We start from the raw sequence: 26,755 nt of genomic DNA on the forward strand, positions 1-26,755 counted from the left end.
ATGAAAACAACTAACTGCCCATCAACAACCAATTGCTAATGAATCCCCCACCAAGGAGGGAACATGTGTGGTCCCTTCCTCACTCATGCTGCAATTATGACTGGCTTGATATTGTGCTGATCTTGTGCAATAAATCTTTGGAGATGAGTTGATGTGTTTAGCACCCATGTCATGTCAAGAAGGTTATACTTCACTACTTTCTTCTATATCTAGTGATTCTTATATATTTATGTGTTTAATTTTAATATATATCATACATAATATTACATATATAATTGTTAATTCTTGTGTTTTGAGTAAGTATAAGCACAGTAATTATTTTTTACAAGATATTATGTTTTTGGATTTCAGAAATCCATATCTAAAGAGAAGAAAACATGTAACTCTTTTCCTTACTTTGGTTACATTGTTAAAATTGAAGTATATATTTTATATACAAAAATATATTAGAATAATCACCTCATGAAAAATGTTAATTATCCTAAGTATGATCAACTAGAAAAAGTATTATATAAGTTCTAAAATATTTGGGGCAGAAAGTTTAAAAGAAAACTATAAACTACAAAAATACAGGTAGTAATCAATACATACCTTTATTGGAATTTGGCTATTTGCAGGAAAATATTACATTGAATATTAATAGCACATTAAGTAGTTAATAAATTATTCGACCATTTGAGGAATCCTGACATCCCACAGCTAATTTAAAGTGAAAACCAAATCCATGTCTGGACTCATAATTCTAAGCTGAAGTTGTAGTCTCAAAATGCATTTTCATAATTTTTTTGCAGGGAGTTTAAAAATTAAAGCTTTGAAATTTTTATGAAATGCTGTTTATATATTAAATACCTCAACAGTTGATGTGATTAAACCAGAGAGTCTACAAATTAATCACATGGGAAGACATTCTTTGAACATCTGTGAAATTCTTTTTCAATTATTTTTAATTTTATTTAAAATTGCATCAAGGCATCTTGAGATTCGCCATTTATTCTCCTGTATCATTTCTATTGCCATCTCAGACTGCTAGTCTAGGTTGTAATTTTCATCTGATTGTTAATCACTTTCATATTGAGATGTCAGGATTAGTCAAAATTAACTCATGTCTGCAAGGAAAATCAGTTCTCCCATGGAATGGCAAAGTGTTCATTGAGGTCCAATGTATGGGTCATGTAATTATGAAAACTCAAACATATTTTGCATAGAAATTATCATTACTTGTTTTGTGCATTTCCTTGTAAAGTACATAAAAGCCTGCTTGTGTTGTGAATACAAGTATGTTCACATTTTTTTCAATTCACCTGCTGGTCAGAAATACCAAAATCTTCACTGATGTTCAAACATTCCATCAAGAGTTATGCTTTCCCTTTGATAGTAAACATGTTGGTTAACTATTGAAATAAATAAATATATATTTATATATAATATTCAACATAATTTCTTTTTTTAATATTTTTATTACATATTTTCCTCAATTACATTTCCAATGCTATCCCAAAAGTCCCCCATATCCTTCCCCCCACTTCCCTACCCAACCATTCCCATTTTTTTGGCCCTGGTGTTCCCCTGTACTGGGGCATATAAAGTTTGCGTGTCCAATGGGCCTCTCTTTCCAGTGATGGCCGACTAGGCCATCTTTTGATACATATGCAGCTAGAGTCAAGAACTCCGGGGTACTGGTTAGTTCATAATGTTGTTCCACCTATAAGGTTGCAGATCCCTTTAGCTCCTTGGGTACTTTCTCTAGCTCCTCCATTGGGAGCCCTGTGATCCATCCAATAGCTGACTGTGAGCATCCACTTCTGTGTTTGCTAGGCCCCGGCATAGTCTCAGAAGAGACAGCTACATCTGGGTCCTTTCGATAAAATCTTGCTAGTGTATGCAATGGTGTCAGCGTTTGGAAGCTGATTATGGGGTGTATCCCTGGATATGGCAGTCTCTAGATGATCCATCCTTTCGTCTCAGCTCCAAACTTTGTCTCTGTAACTCCTTCCATGGGTGTTTTGTTCCCAATTCTGAGGAGGGGCATAGTGTCCACACTTCAGTCTTCATTCTTCTTAATAAGCTCATGTTGCTTATTTGTGTTTTATGTCACAAACTCTGAAGTTATATTTCAGTGGTTATCTTTTAAGCTAGCATGACAAGCAAGCCCCTGTTTATGGAGCTTCATCCCTAGACCTTGTGCTTTATTAGCTTAGTAATTTCAAGATGGATTTTATCAAATTCAATTTCTGAACATAATTTAGCCAAGGCAGACTATACACTCCAGATCTTTTTGCCTTACTCTCCTTGATATCTGGATTTACAGGCTTATGCCACCAAGGCCATTTATAAAATAAATTTTTAAATGTAAAGAGAATCTTCTAGGGAAATGAATTTTAAAATGTGTATAGATACTATTTAATATTGTTGGACCATAAAAAGTATTTTAAAATTAAGGTATCTGTAAGAACATGGATGGGACTGGAGAACAATTTCTGAAGTTAAATGAAAAAAAATTTAGCCTGGAAAAAATTTAAAGACATGAAAATTAAAATAGTTCCTGCGTTATTAAGTTTTACAAGATTATGCATTTGATTTTGGAGAACTGAATAATAACTACTAGAAATTATGTAATAGAAGAAGAATGGGAAATAGAAAGGGAGGTGAGATAAGTACCATAATACAGGGAAAAAGAAAGAATTATTTCCATTGTTCTAGAACATAAGAATTATGCTAGTCCAAAACAACTTCATGTCAAGAATTTAATTCAAGATTACTTATTAGAAGAATGTGAAAGTTCCCAGCAAATTAAACTGTTTAAGGAGATGCAAATATTAATTCCACCAGTTTAATAATCTTTCATTGTATATAGTTTTTAAATTGTCACTTGTTTTTTAAAGAAAAATACTATGCATTAGTTAAATATTTGTTAAAATTATAAGACAAAATTTTTTCAGAATATGAAAAGCATTAAAAATATATACAAAAGCCTAATAGGAGATATTATAGTTATGGGAAATAGTTATCCTTAAAGAAGAGAGCAGTCATTTCTAAATATAATCACTACTTTTTTAAGTTGATTGTGATTATTACTGGCACAAATTTAGTAAACATTTTAAAAAATACAGTTTTATAAAACAAATTGCTTAAAAAGAACGTTACTGATAAGTGATCTTTTTTAAAAGCTCCTTTATATTTTAGAACCATGAAATAATGTGTACAAGCCATTGTATATTTTTAAATTATTTATTTGATGACATCTATAAAATTTTAACTTCAAAAATTAGGAAATGCTTCTCAGAACAATCTTCTAGATCCTATAGTATCAATTCTCACTCGTAAATGGTGCTGTGTTAAAAGATATGCTAGGCCTCTACGATGCCCATGTCTGGTAATGACAGATTATGCCAGTTAAGAAACACAAAGCTTGACATTTTATTTGGCCAATAAGCAATGGACCTTATTAAGACACATATGAAATATGGTATGGACATGCTTATATAAATATTTCTTCACATTTATGGACTTAAGTTTAAAACATGTTAGGGTTTCTTTATTTTATTCTTTCCTTTTCAAAAATAACTCTTAGAATAATATTCTTGATAATATAGCCACATAACTCAAAAATGTAAATGCATTCATAGAGCAACAAATTTTATGGCCATACCTGAGTAATAAAATATGCAAAATCACAAAGAACTGCGCTGTAAAAAAAAAAAAAAAAACTGAAGAAAAAATTGCATTGGGAGCAATGTGTTTAAAGTATTGTTTACTGACAAGGTTATAGTGTTATATGATTTGTAGTTTGGGCCACTCTGTATTACACTTTCCTGGGGTAGTATGGATTCCCATCTCTTTCAAAAAGTTTTCATCAACATGGATAAGTTATATGAGATAGTGGATTTCACTGTAGCATTTTCCAAGACTTATTTAGAGCGTTTAGAGAGCAATCATTTCCTAATCGTTTTCTAGTCTTTCTCCTGCTCCCACGGAGTCCTCATCTCTCATTGTCCCTTGCTCTTCATGCTTCATGGAAAGTTACTCTCCAGTTGCCCTGTATCATTTGCTTTCATGTCCACTGGTTTTTGATTTTTCTTATTAGAATTTATAGAGATTTTATTTTGTTCTCCTAAATGGCCTACATTATACTGCCTTATTTGGTAATAAGTAAATTATATTTTTCCTAATGAAACAATGCATTTATTTAGATTAAAATATTATTATGAGTTAAAGCCATTAATATAAACTCTTTTAGAAATCTATATATTAATGGCACCATTATAGAAAAAAACTGCAAAAATATTAGAAAAAGAAAGATTATACAAAGACTGCAAGTTTTTGCACAGTTGAGAAACATGCACAATTGAGAGAAATATCTTTAAGTTGGACTCTTGATTTTCATATGAAATTTAATTATATACAGTAAAAATGAGGATTATTAAAACCAAATTAATTATAAATGTGTTTTTAATATGGTGATTAATGATGTGGGTTTAAGGCATTATAGTTTGTAAATATTGAGTCACTCTACACTTTAATCTCTTGTTTCAACTTTTATTTAGAAAAAAGATTGAAATTTATATTATAAACAAACATGGTTAATACAAGTGTGAAATCAGACTCACTCTCCCCAGAGTACCACACACATAATTTAAAATAGAATGTTTGCAGTAACAGAAAATAGCTTGTCAAGCATCATCTGCTCACTGTGCATTTGGTAAGATTGAAAGAAACTCAAGTGATCCACAAAGAAGCAAAGGTTTAATCACAGAAGCAACAGCACTTTTTAATTTTTACTTTGATATTCTAGGCACATTTGTATGGAGAAACATGAGTTATAATTATGACTTCTTGCATTTTTGCATAATAAATTTTCTTTTCTATCGCATTTAGCAAAACACTGAATTCTCTAATGTATAATAAACACGTGGGCCAAAATAAGCTATTTTATAGACTCTATGTATCCCATTTTCTTCTTCCCGCTAACAATTTTCTCTGAATAAATCACAGAGCAGTTGGATCTTTTCTAGAAAATAATAGAATACATAATTGCTGAGATAAATACAATAGTACATATTTCTACCTTTCATATTCATGTATTGTTGATTTATGAACTAACATTTTTATTGCTATGATAAAATACAATCATGTTGGTGGGATTGCAGGCTTGTACAACCAGTCTGGAAATCAGTCTGGCGGTTCCTCAGAAAATTGGACATAGTACTACCGGAGGATCCAGCAATACCTCTCCTGGGCATATATCCAGAAGATGCCCCAACTGGTAAGAAGGACACATGCTCTACTATGTTCATAGCAGCCATATTTATAATAGCCAGAAGCTGGAAAGAACCCAGATGCCCCTCAACAGAGGAATGGATACAGAAAATGTGGTGCATCTACACAATGGAGTACTACTCAGCTATTAAAAAGAATGAATTTATGAAATTCCTAGCCAAATGGATGGACCTGGAGGGCATCATCCTGAGTGAGGTAACACATTCACAAAGGAACTCACACAATATGTACTCACTGATAAGTGGATATTAGCCCAAAACCTAGGATACCCAAGATATAAGATACAATTTCCTAAACACAGGAAACTCAAGAAAAATGAAGACTGAAGTGTGGACACTATGCCCCTCCTTAGAAGTGGGAACAAAACACCCATGGAAGGAGTTACAGAGACAAAGTTTGGAGCTGAGATGAAAGGATGGACCATGTAGAGACTGCCATATCCAGGGATCCACCCCATAATCAGCATCCAAACGCTGACACCATTGCATACACTAGCAAGATTTTATCGAAAGGACCCAGATGTAGCTGTCTCTTGAGAGACTATGCCGGGGCCTAGCAAACACAGAAGTGGATGCTCACAGTCAGCTATTGGATGGATCACAGGGCTCCCAATGGAGGAGCTAGAGAAAGTACCCAAGGAGCTAAACGGATCTGCAACCCTATAGGTGGAACAACATTATGAACTAACCAGTACCCCAGAGTTCTTGACTCTAGCTGCATATGTATCAAAAGATGGCCTAATCGGCCATCACTGGAAAAAGAGGCCCATTGGACAAGCAAACTTTATATGCCCCAGTACAGGGGAACGCCAGGGTCAAAAAGGGGGAGTGGGTGGGTAGGGGAGTGGGTGTGGGTGGGTATGGGGGACTTTTGGTATAGCATTGGAAATGTAAATGAGCTAAATACCTAATAAAAAAATGGAAAAAAAAGAAAAAAAATACAATCACTAAAACCAACTTGGGCAGGAAAGGGTTTATTTCAGATTACAACTACATGCTAGAGTCTATCACTGAGAGATATTAGGGCAAAAACTCAAATAGAGCATTGACCCAGAGCTAATGCAGAATTCGTGTAGAAGTACAGTTTACTAGATTTTTCCCAATGGCTTGCTCAGCCTACTTTCTTATAGTACCCAGGATAACAGGAGTAGTATTGCTCACAGTGAGCTGGACCCTCTCACACCCATCATCTGTGAAGAAAATGTGCTACAGACTTGCCTTCAGCCCAATCTGGTGGAGACATTTTCTCAATTGAGCTATCCTTTCTTAAAATTACTCATGCTTGTATAAGGATGTCAAAAAACTAGCCAAGTCAAATGTCACAAAATTTGCTTTTTGTTTACATTTTGATTAGTCTGGGAACTTAAGAACATTTCCATCACATGATTGGAAATACATTATAGTTTCTACATTTTCTAATGATCATTTGTTCACGTCAATGCTCCATCTGGAAGGGATACATGAACATACTTATATGAACACATTATTTCATATACTGGAATAATCTTAGGCTACTAACTCCAGATCCTAGAGTATCTTAATGATTAATCCTGATATATACTAATGAAAGATGAAAAAATTAGACTCATGAATACTTTCAAGACTTATATTATTTAAAATATTAATGAAAAGGCATTTAGTGAATAAATGAATAATTATCATTATTGCATTTGGTGGTTTGAATAGGTGTGATTCCCATAGAGTCATATATTTGAATGCTTGGCCCACAGGGGATGACACTATTAAAAGAGATGTCCTTGTTGGTATATGTGTGACCTTGTTGGATGAAGTATGTCACTGTGGCCTTTGAGGTTCTGCCCTCAAACTCTACCCAGTGCAGAAGAGAGCCTCCTCCCTATTGTCTGTGAAAGAATGTCTTTCCTGTTTGCCTTTGGATCAAGATGGAGAACACTTGTCCTAAGACATTACTTTTAGTAAATAATATCTACATAATATTTTTACAGTTTAAAATTTTTATGGTTTAAAATGTGGATGCTTCATTCCTTCTTAGAATGGGAAACAAAATACCCATGGAAGGAGTTACAGATACAAAGTTTGGAGCTGAGATGAAAGGAAGGACCATCCAGAGACTGCCTCACCCAGAGATCCATCTCATAATCAACCTCTAAACCAAGACACTATTGCATATGTTAGCAAGATTTTGCTGACAGGACCCTGATGTTCCTGGCACATACAGAAGTGGATGCTCACAGTCATCTATTGGATGGAACACAGGGTCCCCAATGGAGAATCTCGAGAATGTACTCAAGGAGTAAAGGGATATGCAACCCTATAGATGAAACAACAATATGAACTACCCAATACCCCCAGAGCTCATGTCTCTAGCTGCATATGTACCAGAAGATGACCTACTTGGCCATCATTGGGAAGAGAGGCCCTTGGTCTTGTGAAGATTATATTTCCCAGTACAGGGAAATGCCACGGCCAGGAAGCAGTAGTGGGTGGGCTGGGGAGCAGGGCTGGGGGTAGGGTATAGGCACTTTCAGAATAGCATTTGAAATATAAATGGAGAAAATATCTAATAAAAATAATTGCAAAGCTTCTGTAAGGCAAAGGACATGGTTAATAGGATAAAACTGCAACCAACAAATTGGGGAAAGACCTTTACCAACCCTATTAGAAGGCTAATATCCAATTTATACAAAGAATTCAAGAAGTTAGATTTCAGAGAACCAAATTACCCTAATAAAAATGGGTACAATTCTCAACTGAGGAATAGCAAATGGCTGAGAAGCACCTAAAGAAATGTTCAACATCCTTAGTTATCAGGAAAATGCAAATCAAAACAACCCTGAGATTCCACCTCACACCAGTCAGAATGGCTAAGATCAAAAGCTCTGGTGACAGCAGATGCTGCCAAGGATGTGGTGAAAGAGGAACACTCCTCCATTGCTGGTGAGATTGCAAGCTTGTACAACAACTCTGCAAATCAGTTTGGTGGTTCCTCAGAAAATTGGATATTGTAGTACCTGAGGACAGAGAAACACCACTCCTGGGCATACAACCAGAAGGTGCTCCAACATCTAGTAAGGACATATGCTCCACTATGTTCATAACAGCCTTATTTATAATAACCAGAAGCTGTAAACAGCCCAAATGTTCCTCACCAGAGGAATGGGTACAGATAATGTGATACATTTACACAATTGAGTACTATGCAGCTATTAAAAATACTTAATTCATGAAATTCTTAAGCAAATGGATGGGACTAGAAAATATCATCCCTAATCAGGTAGCCCAATCACAAAAGAACACACATTTTATGCACTCACTAATAAGAGGATATTGGCCCAGAAGCTCAGAATACCAAAGATACAATTCACCTACCACTTGAAGCACAAGAACTAGGAAGACCAAAGTTTCAGTACTTTGGTACTTCTTAGAAGAGGAAACAAATTACCCATGGGAGTAGATAGAAAGACCAAGTGTGGAGCAGAGATTGAAGGAAAGGCCATCCAGAGACTGCCCTACCTCGGAATCCATCCCATATACAGTTACCAAGTCCAGAGACTATTGTGGATGCCAACCAATGCTTGCAGACAGGAGCCGGCTGTAGAATGTCTCCTGAGAGGCTCTGCTGGAGCCTCACAGATGAAGAGGTTGATGCTTGCAGCCAACCATTGGACTGAGCACAGCTGGGTCTGCACTGGAGGAGCTTGAGAAAGGCCTGAAGGAGTAGAAGGGATTTACAGCCCCATAGGAGGAACAACAATATGGACCGATATGTAACCCCAGAGCTCCTAGGAACTAGACTACTAACCAAAGAGTAAACATGGAGGGACCCTTCGCTCCAGCTGTATGTGTGACAGAGGATATCCTTGTCCATCATCAATAGGAGGAGAGGGCCTTGGTTCTGTGTAAGTTCGATGTCCTAGTGTTGGGGAATGCCAGTGCCAAGAAGCAGGAATGGGTGGGTGGGGGGTGAGCAGGGGGAGAGTGGATGGGATTGGGGGTGGGGTGGGGAACGGGAGTTCAGAGAGGAAACCGGTAAGGAAGAAAGCATTTGAAATGTGGATAAAGGAAGTATCTAATAAAAAAAATAAAGCACACATCGGGAATTGATATAACCCATATAATGACTGAACTATTTTGGGAATTAAATTGCTCCAGAGAGCCCCAATAAATATGAACATAAAACAATAAGAACTCATTTTATATAATCTAATTAAGTAATACAAAATGAAATTCAAAAATATATTTTTAAATTCTAACATCTAAATACCATGTAAAAATGTTTTCTTTAAAACACATTTTTATCTAAAACACTTTGCCTTAACTATGTATCTCATTTTATTTCTCATTGATATTTGTGTATAATTGCAGTAAATATTTTAATGTTTACATAATCCTACATAGTGTCATTTTATTTAACTTCTGTTTTTCTATTCAATGAAATAAAATAACTTTATTATTTTTGAAAAGTAGTAAAAATATTCCTAGGTACACTGTGTATGGTCACCTAATTAATGTTGACATATAATAAAGGCTATGTAACAATCAATAAATAAAAATTATTTAAATGTGATTCTAATTTAGAGTTAGTTTCTACTTCACATATCAAGGATCTATTTTTATTTCATAGTTCAGAGTTCTAGTAAGCACACAAACTGATCCGGCAAACAGTTTGAAAATTTGAGCACATTTGTAGCAGCATTAAGTTATACATAAGTGTTTTCAGATTTGACTTCTCATAAATCTATCGAATTGTAACAACTTTGAAATAAAATCCAAATATAAGTGGTGTGCAAAGCCTTGTATTTGAGATTAAAATCCCCAGTGTTGTACATAGTTACAAGCATATTAAAAAGAATCAGAGCAGTGATCCTCAACATTTTATAGCCTTTCACAGCCAGGCTCAAGATCAGACAGTCCACTGAAGAGCAAGTAAGCTCAGCTTACTTTTATACTCATAGACCATGAAATGAGTGAACAAAATTTTAAGCTAAACATAAGTTGATTATATACAACTGACTAATCATAAATGAAATTTCACATGATTACTTTTTGAAATATAAGGAAATAATGTAGCTAACATAATTAAGACTTATAGCTTGAATATAAATATCATTTTCTACTTAGGATCTGGTTATAATGTTAATTATTTTTGCTATTTTAAATTAGTTTTCCCAGAATTATTAAGAAAATAAAATAATTATCAAATTTAATTTTATCTTTTTATTAAATACACATTTAATGAAATATTTGAATATCAATATAAGAAGTTAAATTTTTTTGATTATGTGTGTGTGTTATTATTTTAAAAAGTAAAACTAATTGATGATTTTGCCAATAACTTCCAAAAATAATAAAACTTTTGTAATCCTAACCAGAATCTTTTAAATATTTTATATTGGTGGCCAAAACAACACAATAGACTGAATTTTGATTCTGTACAATAAACAGAATTGTGAAGAAGAATTAAATTATCTACTTGAGGTCTTCTCTTTTTGTAAGTACTTCATGCCATAAACTTTCCTCTTAGGGTTGTTTCAATGTATCCTAAATATTTTGGTGTATTGTGTTTATATTTCATTTTACTTCTAGGGATTTTTTTTTTACCAGTACCCCTGCCCCCATCCCAGGTCTCCAGTTACTGTCTGAGATGCCCTCCATTGTTTACCATTCCCTCTCCCCATACCTGACCCACATCTCAGTCTCCTCACTCTCTCTTGCATCCAATTCCCTCCCTCCATCCACCTCTGATGAATAAAATGTTTCCCCTTATGAATGAGATTCAAGCATCCTTGCTTGGGCTCTCCTTGTTTCTTAGGCTCTCTGGGTCAGTGGATGGTATCATGGTTATTCTGTACTTATAGCTAATGTCCAATTATAAGTGAGTACATAACATGTTTGTCTTTCTGGGTCTGAGTGGTTACCTCACTCAGGATGATCTTTGCTAGTTCCATTCATTTGTTTGCAAATCTGATGATGTCATTGTTTTCAATAGCTGAGTAATTTCTTATTGTATAAATGTACCACCTTTCTTTAAATTAGTTACTCAGTTGAGGGACATTGAGATTATTTCCAGTTTCTGGCTCTTATGAATAAAGCTGCTATGAACATAGTTGAGATAGTGTCCTCCTGTTATGGTGCAAGTTCTTTGATGTGTGCCCATGAGTGATACAACTGGGTCTTGAGGAATACATCTTCTGAATTTTCTTTTTTTTTTTTTTCCATTTTTTATTAGGTATTTAGCTCATTTACATTTCCAATGCTATACCAAAAGTCCCCCATAGCCACCCACCCCCACTCCCCTACCCACCCACTCCCCCTTTTTGGCCCTGGCGTTCCCCTGTACTGGGGCATATAAAGTTTGCAGGTCCAATGGGCCTCTCTTTGCAGTGATGGCCAACTAGGCCATCTTTTGATACATATGCAGCTAGAGTCAAGAGCTCCAGGGTACTGGTTAGTTCATAATGTTGTTCCACCTATAGGGTTGCAGATCCCTTTAGCTCCTTGGCTACTTTCTCTAGCTCCTCCATTGGGAGCTCTGTGATCCATCCATTAGCTGACTGTGAGCATCCACTTCTGTGTTTGGTAGGCCCCGGCATAGTCTCACAAGAGACAGCTACATCTGGGTCCTTTCAATAAAATCTTGCTAGTGTATGCAATGGTGTCAGCGTTTGGATGCTGATTATGGGGTGGATCCCTGGATATGGCAGTCTCTACATGGTCCATCCTTTCATCTCAGCTCCAAACTTTGTCTCTGTAACTCCTTCCATGGGTGTTTTGTTCCCACTTCTAAGGAGGGGCATAGTGTCCACACTTCAGTCTTCATTTTTCTTGAGTTTCCTGTGTTTAGGAAATTGTATCTTATATCTTGGGTATCCTAGGTTTTGGGCTAATATCCACTTATCAGTGAGTACATATTGTGTGAGTTCCTTTGTGAATGTGTTACCTCACTCAGGATGATGCCCTCCAGGTCCATCCATTTGGCTAGGAATTTCATAAATTCATTCTTTTTAATAGCTGAGTACTCCATTGTGTAGATGTACCACATTTTCTGTATCCATTCCTCTGTTGAGGGGCATCTGGGTTCTTTCCAGCTTCTGGCTATTATAAATAAGGCTGCTATGAACATAGTGGAGCATGTGTCCTTCTTACCAGTTGGGGCATCTTCTGGATATATACCCAGGGGAGGTATTGCTGGATCCTCCTGTAGTACTATGTCCAATTTTCTGAGGAACCGCCAGACTGATTTCCAGAGTGGTTGTACAAGCCTGCAATTCCACCAACAATGGAGGAGTGTTCCTCTTTCTCCACATCCACGCCAGCATCTGCTGTCACCTGAATTTTTGATCTTAGCCATTCTGACTGGTATGAGGTGGAATCTCAGTGTTGTTTTGATTTGCATTTCCCTGATGATTAAGGATGTTGAACATTTTTTCAGGTGCTTCTCTGCCATTTGTTATTCCTCAGGTGAGAATTCTTTGTTCAGTTCTGAGCCACATTTTTTAATGTGGTTATTTGATTTTCTGAAGTCCACCTTCTTGAGTTCTTTATATATGTTGGATATTAGTCCCCTATCTGATTTAGGATAGGTAAAGATCCTTTCCCAATCTGTTGGTGGTCTTTTTGTCTTATTGACAGTGTCTTTTGCCTTGCAGAAACTTTGGAGTTTCATTAGGTCCCATTTGTCAATTCTCGATCTTATAGCACAAGCCATTGTTCTGTTCAGGAATTTTTCCCCTGTGCCCATATTCGACGCTTTTCCCCACTTTTTCCTCTATAAGTTTCAGTGTCTCTGGTTTTATGTGAAGTTCCTTGATCCACTTAGATTTGACCTTAGTACAAGGAGCTAAGTATGGATCAATTCGCATTCTTCTACATGATAACAACCAGTTGTGCCAGCACCAATTGTTGAAAATGCTGTCTTTCTTCCACTGGATGGTTTTAGCTCCCTTGTCGAAGATCAAGTGACCATAGGTGTGTGGGTTCATTTCTGGGTCTTCAATTCTATTCCATTGGTCTACTAGTTTGTTTCTATACCAGTACCATGCAGTTTTTATCACAATTGCTCTGTAGTAAAGCTTTAGGTCAGGCATGGTGATTCCACCAGAGGTTCTTTTATCCTTGAGAAGAGTTTTTGCTATCCTAGGTTTTTTGTTTCCAGATGAATTTGCAAATTGCTCCTTATAATTCGTTGAAGAATTGAGTTGTAATTTTGATGGGGATTGCATTGAATCTGTAGATTGCTTTTGGCAATATAGCCATTTTTACAATGTTGATCCTGCCAATCCATGAGCATGGGAGATCTTTCCATCTTCTGAGATCTTCTTTAATTTCTTTCTTCAGAGACTTGAAGTTTTTATCATACAGATCTTTCACTTCCTTAGTTAGAGTCACGCCAAGATATTTTATATTATTTGTGACTATTGAGAAGGGTCTTGTTTCCCTAATTTCTTTCTCAGCCTGTTTATTCTTTGTGTCGAGAAAGGCCATTGACTTGTTTGAGTTTATTTTATATCCAGCTACTTCACCGAAGCTTTTTATCAGGTTTAGGAGTTCTCTAGTGGAATTTTTAGGGTCACTTATATATACTATCATATCATCTGCAAAAAGTGATATTTTGACTTCCTCTTTCCTATTTGTATCCCCTTGATCTCCTTTTGTTGTCGAATTGCTCTGGCTAATACTTCAAGTACTATGTTGAAAAGGTAGGGAGAAAGTGGGCAGCCTTGTCTAGTCCTTGATTTTAGTGGGATTGCTTCCAGCTTCTCTCCATTTACTTTGATGTTGGCTACTGGTTTGCTCTAGATTGCTTTTATCATGTTTAGGTATGGGCCTTGAATCTTCTGAATTTTCAAATAAACCATCAAATTGCTTTCCAAAGTACATATTTTTATTTACACCAGCAATGGATTATTACCCTTGCTTCACATCCTTGGCAGCATTAGCTGTCACCTGAGTTTTTTGGGTCTTTTGGATTTTAATTTTTGTTTTTTGTTTGTTTGTTTATTTGTTTTAGTGGTTATTGTATTTATTTACATTTCAAATGTTGTCCCCCTTCCCGGTTTCCCCTCCACAAAACCCCCTATTCTGTCCCCCTCTCCCTGCTTCTATGAGAGTTCTCTCTCAACCATCTACCCACTCCTGGATCACCACCCTAGTGTTCCCCTACACTGAAACATCAAGCCTTCACAGGATCAAGACCTCCCCTTTCATTGATGCCAGATAAAGTCATCCTTTGCTACATATGTATATGCAGCTGTGGTCATGTGTCCCTCCATGTATACTCTTTGGTTCCTGCAAGCTATGGAGGGTCTAGTTGGTTGATATTGTTGTACTTCCTATGGGGCTGCAAACACCTTTAGCTCCTTCAGTCCTTTCCCTAACTCTTCCACTGGGGTCTCTGTGCTCAGTCCGATAGTTGGTCATCCACATCTGCATTGGTTAGGCTCTGGCAGAATCTTTCAGGATTTTATCCATTCTTATGGGTGTAAAATGAAGTCTCAGAGTTGTTTTGATTTCCATTTCCCTGATGACTAAAGATCTTGAACATTTCTTGAAGTGTTTCACAGCCATTAGAGATCCATCAGTCAAAAATTCTCTGTTTAGATCTGTACCCCATTTTTGAATTGGGTTACTTGTTTTGTTGATGGGTAATTTCCTGAGTTCTTCAATTTATGGATATAAGCCCTCTGTAAGATATAGGGTTGGTGAAGATCTTTTCCCATTCTGTAGGCTGCTGTTTTGGACTGTTGATGATGTCTTTTTCCACAGAAGCTTTGCAGTTTCATGTGGCTCCAATTATTAACTGTTGACCTTAGTGTCTGAGTACTTTTTTCAGTTCTGCAAGTTATCTCTTTGCAAATATGTTCAAGGTAGTTCCTCAATTAGTAGTTTTGGCTTTATGTTGAAGTCTTTAATCCACATGGACTTTCAGTTTTGGGTAGAGTGATATATATGTTTCTACTTGCATTCTTCTACATGAAGACATGCAGTTAGACCAACATTAGTTGAAGATGCTTTCTTGCTTTTGGCTTCTTTTTCAAAAATCCAGTGTCTGTATGTGTGTGAATATACTTCTAGGTCTTCAGTTTTATTCAATTGATCACCCTGTATATTTAAATTCTTAACAGTCTAGTCATTATCCCCCTCCCTGTCCACCCTCCGACAGTTTCTCATCCCATTCCTCCTTCCCCATTTCCAAGAGGATATAGCTTGAAATCAGGGATGGCAATACCTCCAGAAGGTCTCTTATTATACAAAATTAACTCTGTTGAGATTTTTGCTTGTCCATATGAAGTTCAGAATTGCTCCTTCAAGTTTTGTAAAGAATTTTGTTGTAGCTTTTATGGAAATTACATTGAATCTGTAAATTGCTTTTGGAAAGATGACCATTTTTATTATGCTAATACTGTCAACTCAGGAACATGGAAGATCTATCCATATTCTGATATCTTCTTCAATTTCTTTCTTCCAAGACTTGAAGTTCTTGTCATATAGATATTATAGATATCTCAATTGCTTAGTTAGAGTTACACCAAGATATTTCATATTATTTACAGCCATTGTGAAGAGTGTTCTTTCCCTGATTTTTTCTCAGCCCATTTATCATTTGAATAAATGCTTCTGTATATATATATATATATATATATATATATATATATATATATATATATATATATATATATATATATTCATTAATTTTGTATCCATCTACTTTGCTGAAGGTATTTATCAGCTGTAGAAGTTCTCTGGGAGAATTTTAGGGATCACTTATATATACTCTCATAGTATCTGCAATAACAAATATTGACTTCTTTTCCAATTTGTTTCCTGTTGATCTCTTTTAGTTATCTAATTGCTCTAGCTGGAATCTCAAGTACTCTATTATTTATTGAGTACAATTTACTTTCTTGGCCTATTTTGTGTTCTGCATGATTCTTGTTCATGATGCTTGTATCCTGATGGTAAGCTCTTTCTTTATAGTGGGGCAATTTCCATCTAACATTTTTTTAAAAATATCTTTTGTGCCTTTGAACTGGGTTTAGTCAACTTTCTCTATATATTTTATTCATTGTGATCCAGATTTTCTGTATGATTTGACACTGGACCTTTTTATTTATTTATTTATTTATTTTTGATTTAGCATGGTTTAAAACTTACCTTTAACACCTGAGATACTTTTTCCTCCGTCCTGTAATTTGTTGCTGAGGCTCACCTCTGAGGTTTTTATTTTTTGACATCTTAAATTTTCTTTTCTTTTTTTTTAATTCAGGGAATTTAAAAGTTAAAAGTTAAATCTTCAAGGAAAATGTTATTATCTGTGATACTGGAACTTTCTTACAATCCTTCTGTAAGTATCTAATTGGATGACTGAGGTATAATTTCTGTTCATGGCCCATAATACATGCAAGAGGAATAGTCTATAATCAATCCCACCATTTCCACAGTGTTTCATTCATGAGGTTATCAGAAATCTATTTAAGCCCTTCTGTGCTATAAACGTTACACTTAAAGGTGATGATGTTTACCTGACAAGTTTGGCATTCTCAGTCCAAGCTCTCTCCAGGTCAAATGCCTTTGCTCCTGTTGAGTGCGCATTAAATGGCAGTTAGTGGCATTATCCAGACTCACTAGGAAAGTTACCCTTTTCTTTAATTGTTTTATTTCCAATTTTGTTTCAATTTGGGTTTCTTTGTTTCTTTAGTGATTCTATACTATTATCATATTGATTATTTTCCTTATTGTTTAAATTGTTTGTACTTTTCTTGACTTCACTACATAACTCATTATCTTCTTTAAGAAGAAAATCATAATTGATCATAATCATAATCATCATTTTGAATTCCTTTTTGTGTTGCTTTAGTTTTATCACAATTGTCAAAGCCTACTGTATACAGTTATTTGCTTCTGGTTGAAGACATACTATCTCGTCTGTTTCTGTTTTAGGTCTAGCACTAGAGTATATGTGTATGGAGTTATGATATTTGTTCTGTTTCAAGATATTGATATCTGGTCTTGTATTGTTAGGTGAGTGTTCCATTATTTGATGGCTGTTAGCCTGTGCAGATCATAAGCAAGTGTGGTGACTTCATGGGTCCCTCAAAGAATGTTTCTCTGCTTCAGGAGATGTGCAGGAACAGAATATAATCGAGATTGGATAAAACAAAGGGTCTGTGAAGCTGCAGAAAAGAGCCAGGTTTAACAGAATGGGGTCAGAACAAATAAGAGAAGTCTTCAGAAAAGAGAGTTGAACTAAGAGGAGACACTTCTGCAAGCAGGTTGCTTCCAGATGGTGAAGAAGTTGGGGAAAATAATAATGGAAAACAAAAATAATAGTAAAAGTGGCATACCTAACCTTAAACCCACTGTGGGCACTAAAGATACCTGGTTGTATTTCCTCAGATTAGTTGCTAAAGAAAAAAGAATGAAATGATCTGAAGAGAGAGCTGAGAGGGTTAGTAGAAAAGAGTAAAGTTGGATATGCACCACGAGATAGAGTCCTTGGGAATAAATTTGTTTTATGCATGTATTCTCTCCACTAAGAAATAAGCTTCTTATAATTTTTAATATTATATGCTATACTATTGTGATTCTGTTTTATATGTGAACAGTATACAATCTAATATACCACCCAGAATTCTAACTATGAATTCTGTCTCCTCCTGTTATTTCAAACTTCATTATGAATCATGAACATTTCATCAACATTTAAATATTATGAATTTGCTTATTATAATAAAAGGCATTATACTTATCAATGTATAAATTGATATCTCAAAACTATCTGTAACTTCATTTCCAGGAACTTCTTGCTTCTGAGATCACCAGACATATAACTATAATGTAGATCTACATGCAAGCAAAACACACATACATTAAATAAAAATAAATAAATTTTAAAATTAACTAATGTGGAAGGATCTATATCCTTCAAAGTAATCTAGATGGCCAACGTAATTACTGTTGTTTCCAATAACTTACTTTTCAAGCTAAACACACCTACAATTCACATTCAAAGTGAAATCAAGAAACCCAATATATAAAGAAAATAAGAATGTAAACAATTAACAAGAGATATTATGTGATTTTATATCAGAATAAATTTTAATGCCATAACATCAAAATAGCATTTCAATTGAGGAAAATCACACACATGAAACAAGGAATAAAAATGGAGAGCACAGAATTAAACATCTATCTTCAGCCATTTGATTTTTTAACAAAGGTGCTAAGAGTAATCATTGGGGAAAATAAATGTTTCCGTAACTGGTATTAGGAAAACTAAATATCTACAGAGAAGAATGTAGCAGGATCATTGTCTCTTATCATCAAAAAATAAAGGAAAAAATTTAAAAAGTGACATTGAATAAGATTTGTAGACAAATGTTCAACTTTGGTGGGGTGGAGAGCCAACAGAAGACATGTGAAGACTCTTGAAAGAAGTCTCACAAGTAGAAGAAACAAACAAAAAATTGAAATTCAATTATATTGATTACCATGAACTACACAGAAAAGAAATTAATGAACTACATGAAGAAAATATTTGCCAACTCTACATCTGATCAGAGTTAATGTCTGGAAATATAAAAAAAGTAAAATAATCTATGTAGTTTCACAGATTTGTACATTGTTTTACTAGCTATACCATATAACTTATACTTATTTAATTTTTATACTTTAGTATCTATGAAAAAATAATAACAAAAAGTTGTATTTATTTTTATCACATTTAGTGTCATACTATTTTTTTTAATATTTTTATTAGGTATTTTCCTCATTTACATTTCCAATGCTATCCCAAAGTCCCCCATACCCTCCACCCCACTCCCCTACCCACCCACTCCCACACTTTGGCCTTGGCATTCCCCTGTACTGGGACATATAAAGTTTGCAGGTCCAATGGGCCTCTCTTTCCAGTGATGGCCAACTATGCCATCTTTTGATACATATGCAGCTAGAGTCAAGAGCTCTGGGGTACTGGTTAGTTCATAATGTTGTTCCACCTATAGGGTTGCAGATCCCTTTAGCTCCTTGGGTACTTTCTCTAGCTCCTCCATTGGGGGCCCTGTGATCCATCCAATAGCTGACTGTGAGCATCCACTTCTGTGTTTCCTAGGCCCCGGCATAGTCTCACAAGAGAGAGCTATATCTGGGTCCTTTCAGCAAAATCTTGCTAGTGTGTGCAATGGTGTCAGCGTTTGGAAGCTGATTATGGGATGGATCCCTGGATATGGCAGTCTCTAGATGGTCCATCCTTTTGTCACAGCTCCAAACTTTGTCTTTGGGTGTTTTGTTCCCAATCCTAAGAAGGGTGTTTTGTTCCCAATTCTAAGAAGGGGCAAAGTGTCCACACTTTGGTCTTCATTCTTCTTGAGTTTCATGCGATTAGCAAATTGTATCTTACATCTTGGGTATCCTAAGTTTCTGGGCTAATATCCACTTATCAGTGAGTACATATTGTGTGAGTTCCTTTGTGATTGGGTTACCTCACTCAGGATGATGTCCTCCAGGTCCATCCATTTGGCTAGGAATTTCATAAATGCATTCTTTTTAATAGCTGAGTAGTACTCCATTGTGTAAATGTACCACATTTTCTGTATCCATTCCTCTGTTGAGGGGCATCTGGGTTCTTTCCAGCTTCTGGCTATTATAAATAAGGCTGCTATGAACATAGTGGAGCATGTGTCCTTCTTACCGGTTGGGACATCTTCTGGATATATGCCCAGGAGAGGTATTGAGGGATTCTCCTGTAGTACTATGTCCAATTTTCTGAGGAACCACCAGACTGATTTCCAGAGTGCTTGTACAAGCTTGCAATCCCACCAACAATGGAGGAGTGTTCCTCTTTCTCCACATCCTTGCCAGTATCTGCTGTCACCTGAATTTTTGATCTTAGCCATTCTGACTGGTGTGAGGTGGAATCTAAGGGTTGTTTTGATTTGCATTTCCCTGAGGATTAAGGATGTTGAGCATTTTTTCAGGTGCTTCTCTGCCATTCGATATTCCTCGGGTGAGAATTCTTTGTTCAGTTCTGAGCCCCATTTTTTAATGGCGTTATTTGATTTTCTGGAGTCCACCTTCTAGAGATCTTTATATATATTGGATATTATTCCCCTATCTGATTTAGGATAAGTAAAGATCCTTTCCCAATCTTTTGGTGGTCTTTTTGTCTTGTTGACCGTGTCTTTTGCCTTGCAGTAGCTTTGCAACTTTATGAGGTCCCATTTATTGATTCACGATCTTACAGCACAAGCTATTGCTCACAGTATATAAAGAAATGCATTTATTTCAGCCAAATTGAGAAGACAGACAAAAATCCAATGATCCCCACTCCAAGTTCATATTCAGAGTCCTAATGGAAGAGATGCACATAACTAAAAAGAGCCAGCAACTGTCAGCAGGTGTAGAGGCCTATATACAGCTGGAAAGGCCACTCAGAAGCAGCTTGTTTATACTCATGTCCAATGGCTTTGCTTCTCATTCCATACCTAAGAGAAAATAAAATATATTTTTTAAATATTGGTGATTGTTACTTTTAAGTGTCAACTTGACACAACCTAGAATCACCTGGGAATAAATTCAGGAGGAGCTGTGGGCATTAGATTGACCTGCTGAAATGGGTGTGTGTGGGGGGGGGGGGGCAGAGAGGGGAGAGAGAGAGAGAGAAAGAGACAGAGACAGAGACAGAGACAGAGAGACAGAGTACAGGGAAAGGAAGACACAGAAAAAAAAAACAGAGAGCTAGAGAATGAGTGTGCATACAATCACATTTTGTCCTCCTTCGTTGAATGTGATTTGTCTTTATTTTTTGAAGTTCCTACCTTGATTTTCCCACAATGATGGACTACAACCTATAATTCTAAGCTAAATTTAAGCCTTTTTCCATGAACATGCTTGTTTTCAGGATATTTATTTAAACATAAATGAAACCACAACAGGATCCTAGTGTATTTTCAAGAATCTTTTCAGAACCCAAAATTTTAAATGAAGAAGTATGTCAAAATCTTTAAACTATACATGCTTATATTATGCTTAAATTATAAATATAAAAGTACTAATCACATTCAAAATACAATTTAAAAGCACATAGTAGCTATATATTAAAGACAACTAACTTATCTAATAACTTAAGCCAAGGCAGGTTCAAACTTTTAAAAGTGAAGTAAGTATAAAAGTATACTGTTGTTGGTTTGATTAGTAACACAAGAATGACTTCCATTAGTTACCTAATATGGAATTATCACAAAGTTCCTTAAAATTATATTTGTGATGTGCTTCTTGTCATTACATCAGCGACTTGAGATTCTTGTGTTAATTATTAAATTAGTAATACACTAATGTAGTTAACTTTGCCAGTCAGACTCAGAACCCTAATGTTAGTGGATATTTGGCACAGATATGAGTCAACACGTATCTTCAGCTTGCAATATGTGCTGATCCTTGTACTTTTCTGCTAAACCAGCCTGGACATTCAGCTGCAGTTACAGCCTGAATTCTTCTAGGAGTCATTCAGGATATGAGCCATAACATTGGAGATATATCAGAATCAGAAGTATGAATTCAGGCAACTCTTTCTAAATTAAAAATCCTGAGGCTGCTAGATTTCAACATGTGTATTACCAAGCCCTCATGCACCCAAATACACCATATATGATTTAACCCATATTTTGTTTTCTTTTCTTATTTCCTATCCTGATTTTTGTGCTTATAAGGCTCATATTTTCTTCTATGTTATCACCTTTTTGAATATACTACATACCTTAATTATGGTCAATGCATTGTTATTCAATAAGTTTTTGAGGGAAGGGAAAATGGCACATTATGTATAAGAAATAGCTAATGAATTGGAAGTAAACATACTCTGATTTCTTAAGTTATTCATTACTATGTAGGCTTTTAAAAAAATTAGTAAGATATATTTGTTATTTTATTCTGAATATAAAATCAAGGCATATTGCATGCATACTGATGCATGTTTTCAGGAGCACAAAAAGTAAATAAAAATAAAAATCAGCCTAAGATGGAAATGAATAAATATATAGTTAGCTAATTACAACATGATTATATTTCTCCCAGATAAAATTAAAACACATTCAGCAAGAGTATATGGATCAACAAAAATATGATATGTGATTCTATAATAATCAAACCCAAGACAAAAATTATTGAATGCAAGTGATGTGGAGGCGGGAGCAATGCTTTAATTTTGGACACCCTTTCTCAACTCAAAGGACGATAAACCAAAGCATAAATTTGTGCAGATAATTTAAAGAGGGGTTGAAGTATAGTACCGGCTTCTGCTTACTACATAGACAGAGTCAAACTTGGTTTTGGGAAGGAGAAAAAATAGTAGTATTCTGGGTTCTCTATAAAGTCTTCTACGAATAAAGTTCTAAAGTGATAGCTCGTATTGTAAAAGTCAAAGCAATTCTATTTTAACTATCTATTTATGGCAGAAAAAGTATAGGGAAACCTAATTTGAAAGAATATTAGGAAAAGCTTAGAGGTCCCCCTGCCATAGGTGCCATTTCATCTGATGGTGCAATGCTTGCAGCATTTGCCTGTTGAGAGAAGTTCACTGTGTTCTTATTTCTGCTCACATACATCATAGATTGATCTTCTTAAGTCTTGCGAATGGACATGTCCCCACTTCTCAAATATTAGATGGAAAATGAAAGGAAGGTGGGAATTGTGGGGCCGTGGGAAAGAGGGAGGGTGAGAAAACCCGCGTCCTGCCAGAGTTCCAGTGCTCTGGGCTGGCAGATATGGAAGGACTGCCGCAGGCTTTCCATGCAGCCCGAGGTGAGGTGGGTGTCTGGCTGTGTGAAGCCACTGACCCCAGCCTGGCGGGTATTGGACAAGGGGCAGTCCTAGGCACCAGGTTCCCCAGCTTCTGGCATCCCACGCTTGATGCAGTGGAGGAGCTGAAAACAGAATAGGGGCCTGGGCGGCACTGAGCCCCGGGGCGGAAGGGAGGAGAGGGCAAGGGGAGAAGGTGCTTGATGGTTTCCACATGGGTGAGAGTCCTTGGTCCCGTCCATGGCTGGAGTGTAGGAAGACCCTCTGGTGGGATGTTAGACATGGCTCATGAGGAGAAGGCCTATCCAATCATTAAAGCACTGGGGGCCTTGATGGGTGGAGACAGCCTATGATTTTAGAGCTTTATTGTAGAAAGGCAGGGAGAAGGAGAGAATGGAGAGAGAGACAGGCCCTGGCCACATGGGGAGAGGGGGTAAGGGAAGGGTCTAGAGAAGAGAGTAAGGAAAGATAAAATCTTAAAGAGAGTGATGAGGGGTCAAACAGCTCCTCTTATAGTGGGCTGGGCTATCAGGTTTCTGTGGGGAGGAGCATACCTGGCTATAGTCAGGCTAACTGTGGGGATGGAGTCTAGCCAGAATGCCAGCAGTTTGGTACATTGTCTGTGTGACTGATAGTCACAGAATTATGGAGTTGGGGGCTCTGTGGTGTCGGGCACTTGGCTCTGGGAACATGGCTCGCTTTTCTGTCCCTTGTAGAGTTCTCTACTGGGTCACTAAAGCAAGCCCCATTCAACCAAAATAGGCTGCCTATCATGGCCCTACAGGGAATCACCGCACAGCCACCATAGTAAACACTGAGTCCCCTTAATTGGAAAATGTATATTGTAATATTCTGCTCTGCTAGCAGCAGCAGATGGGTAGTGATAAACAAGAAAATCAACTGATTGTAAAGTTTTACATCATGCTATTTATGAATTCTTGTATTTCACTTTGGAAGAGGAAAATTATTGAGTAGAGTACATAAACTATAAAATCAGAAAACAGTGCTTCATTTATGATATGCTTGGAATTTTTATCAAATGATTTTTTTTAAATTTCTCTTAAAAGCATAACTGTTTTACTACATCAAAACTCATTAATAGAAAAATATATATTACTTAGCAAATGTTTTTTTTAAAAAGCAAGTTCATAGTGTAATATAATTATGCACATGATCAAAAATTAAACCTACATTTATGTGCTTTAAAACATTTGATAACTAAAATTTCTATTTTTTATTTTTCAATACAATTTTGAAGTATAACTTGATCATATTGTGATGTTTGCTGTAAATTATAAATTTGACTATCTGGAATCATCTGGACATTGGCTTCTTGTGGGAGAGTGTACCATGCCAGGAAACTTGGTAAGGTTGAAAGGATTCAGAGACCCTGGCACCCAGACACCTACCTGGGACATTAGGTGTCTCCCTGCTTCCTACTAGATTTCTGGATGGAACACATGTGTGCCACACTCACCCTGTCTGTCATATGACTAATGAGATACCTAGAGGTCATGAGGGTTTAGAAAATAAGCTTCCCTTCCTGCAAAAGATACTTAATTTGTGATCCACCCTGAGGAGGTGGTATGCATACATTTTCCATGATGAACAGTCAATAAACTCTATGCAAAAGCATAAAGTCTCTTTTTGTTATTGGTTATTTTATTTATTTACATTTCAAATGTTACCCCCCCTTTCCCAGTTTCCCCTCTGCAAACCCCCATCCCCTCTCTCTTACCTTCTCCCTGCATCTATGAGCACAACCCAACCCACTCACCCACTCCTACCTCACTGTACTAGCATTCTCCTACACTGATGCATTGAGCCTTCACAAGACCAAGGGCCTCTTCTCCCACTGAATCACAGATAAGTCCATCCTCTGCTACATGTGCAGCATGAGCCATGGGTCCCTCCATGTGTACTCATTGGTTGGTGGTTTAATCGCTGGAATCTCTGGAGGGTCTGGTTAGTTGATGTTACTTTTCTTCTTATGGGGTTGCAAATCTCTTCAGTTCCTTCCCCTAACTCTTCCATTGTGGTCCCCATGCTAAGTCAGATGGTTGGCTACAAGCATCTGCATCTGTATTCGTCAGGCTCTGGAAGAGTCTCTCAAGAGACAGCTATATATATGGTTCCTGTCAGCAAACACTTCTTGGCATCTACAATAATGTCTGCATTTGGTGTCTGCATATGGGTTGGATCCCAGGTAGGACAGTCTCTGAATGGCCTTTAGTCAGTCTCTGCTGCAAGATTTGTCCCTCTATTTCCCTTGCACAGGAGCAATTCTGAGATAAAATTTTCAAGGTGGGTGCGTGGTCCCATTCTTCAACCAGGCCTTGCCTAACCTCTGGATATGGTTTCTACAGGTTCTCTCTCCTTTGTTGTCATCCCTGTTGATTCCTGGGACCCTCTTGATTTCCAGTCATCTGGGACTTGCAGATAGTGAAAATTATTCTCAACAATAAAAGAACTTTTGGGGGAATCAACATCCCTGATCTTAAACTGTACTACAGAGCAATAGTGATAAAAATTACATGGTATTCGTACAGAGACAGGCAGATAGATCACTGGAATAGAATTGAAGACCCAGAAATGAACCCACACACCTATGGTCACTTGATTTTTGACAAAGAAACTAAACTATCCAGTGGAAAAGAGATAGAATTTTCAACAAATATTGTTAGTTCAACCGGCGGTCAGCATGTGGAAGGATGAAAATTGATCCATTCTTATTTCCCTTTACAAAGCTCAATTCCAAGTGGATCAAGGACCTCCACATAAAACCAGATATACTGAATTTAATAGAAGAGAAAGTGGGGAAGAACCTTGAACACATGGGCACAGGAAAAATTTTCCTGAACAGAACAATGGCTTATGCTCTAAAATCAACAATCAACAATTGGAACTGCATACAATTGCAAAGCTTCTGTAAGCAAAAGATCCTGCCAGTAGTACAAAATGGCAACCAACAGATTGGGAAAAGATCTTTACCAATGCTACATCCGATGGAGGTTTAATACCTAATATATAAAAAGAAGTCAAGAAGTTAAATTACAGAGAACCAAATAACCCTATTAAAAATGTGGTACAGAGCTGAACAAAGAATTCTGAACTGAGGAAACTCATATTGCCAAGAAGCATCTAAAGAAATGTTCAACATCCTTATTCATCAAGGAAATGAAAATCAAAACAACCCTGAGATTCTACCTCACACCAATCAGAATGGCTAAGATCAAAAAATCAGGTGACAGCAGACGCTGGTGAGAATGTGGAGAAAGAGGAACTCTCCTCCATTGCTGGTGGAATTGCAAGCTGGTACAATCACTCTGGAAATAAATCTGTCAATTCCTCTGAAAATTGGGCATTGTACTACCTGAGGACACAGCAATACCACTCCTGGCCTATACCCAGAAGATGTTCCAACATGAAATAAGGCCACATGTTCCACTATGTTCATATCTTATCAATAATAGCCAAAAGCTAGAAAGAATCCAGATGTCCTTCAATAGAGGAGTGGATACAGAAAAGTTACCATCATTGTGCTTTACAATATATACCATTGTATATATTTACACAATGGAATACTACTCAGCTATTATAAGCAATGTCTCCATGAAATTCACAGGCAAACGGATGGAATGAGAAAATATCCCAAGTGAGGTAACCTAGTCACAAAAGAATTCAGGTGGTATGTACTTACTGATAAG

Source organism: Mus musculus, chromosome 1 (genome assembly GCF_000001635.26).
Source record: "Mus musculus strain C57BL/6J chromosome 1, GRCm38.p6 C57BL/6J".
NCBI classification, from domain to species: Eukaryota; Metazoa; Chordata; class Mammalia; order Rodentia; family Muridae; genus Mus; species Mus musculus.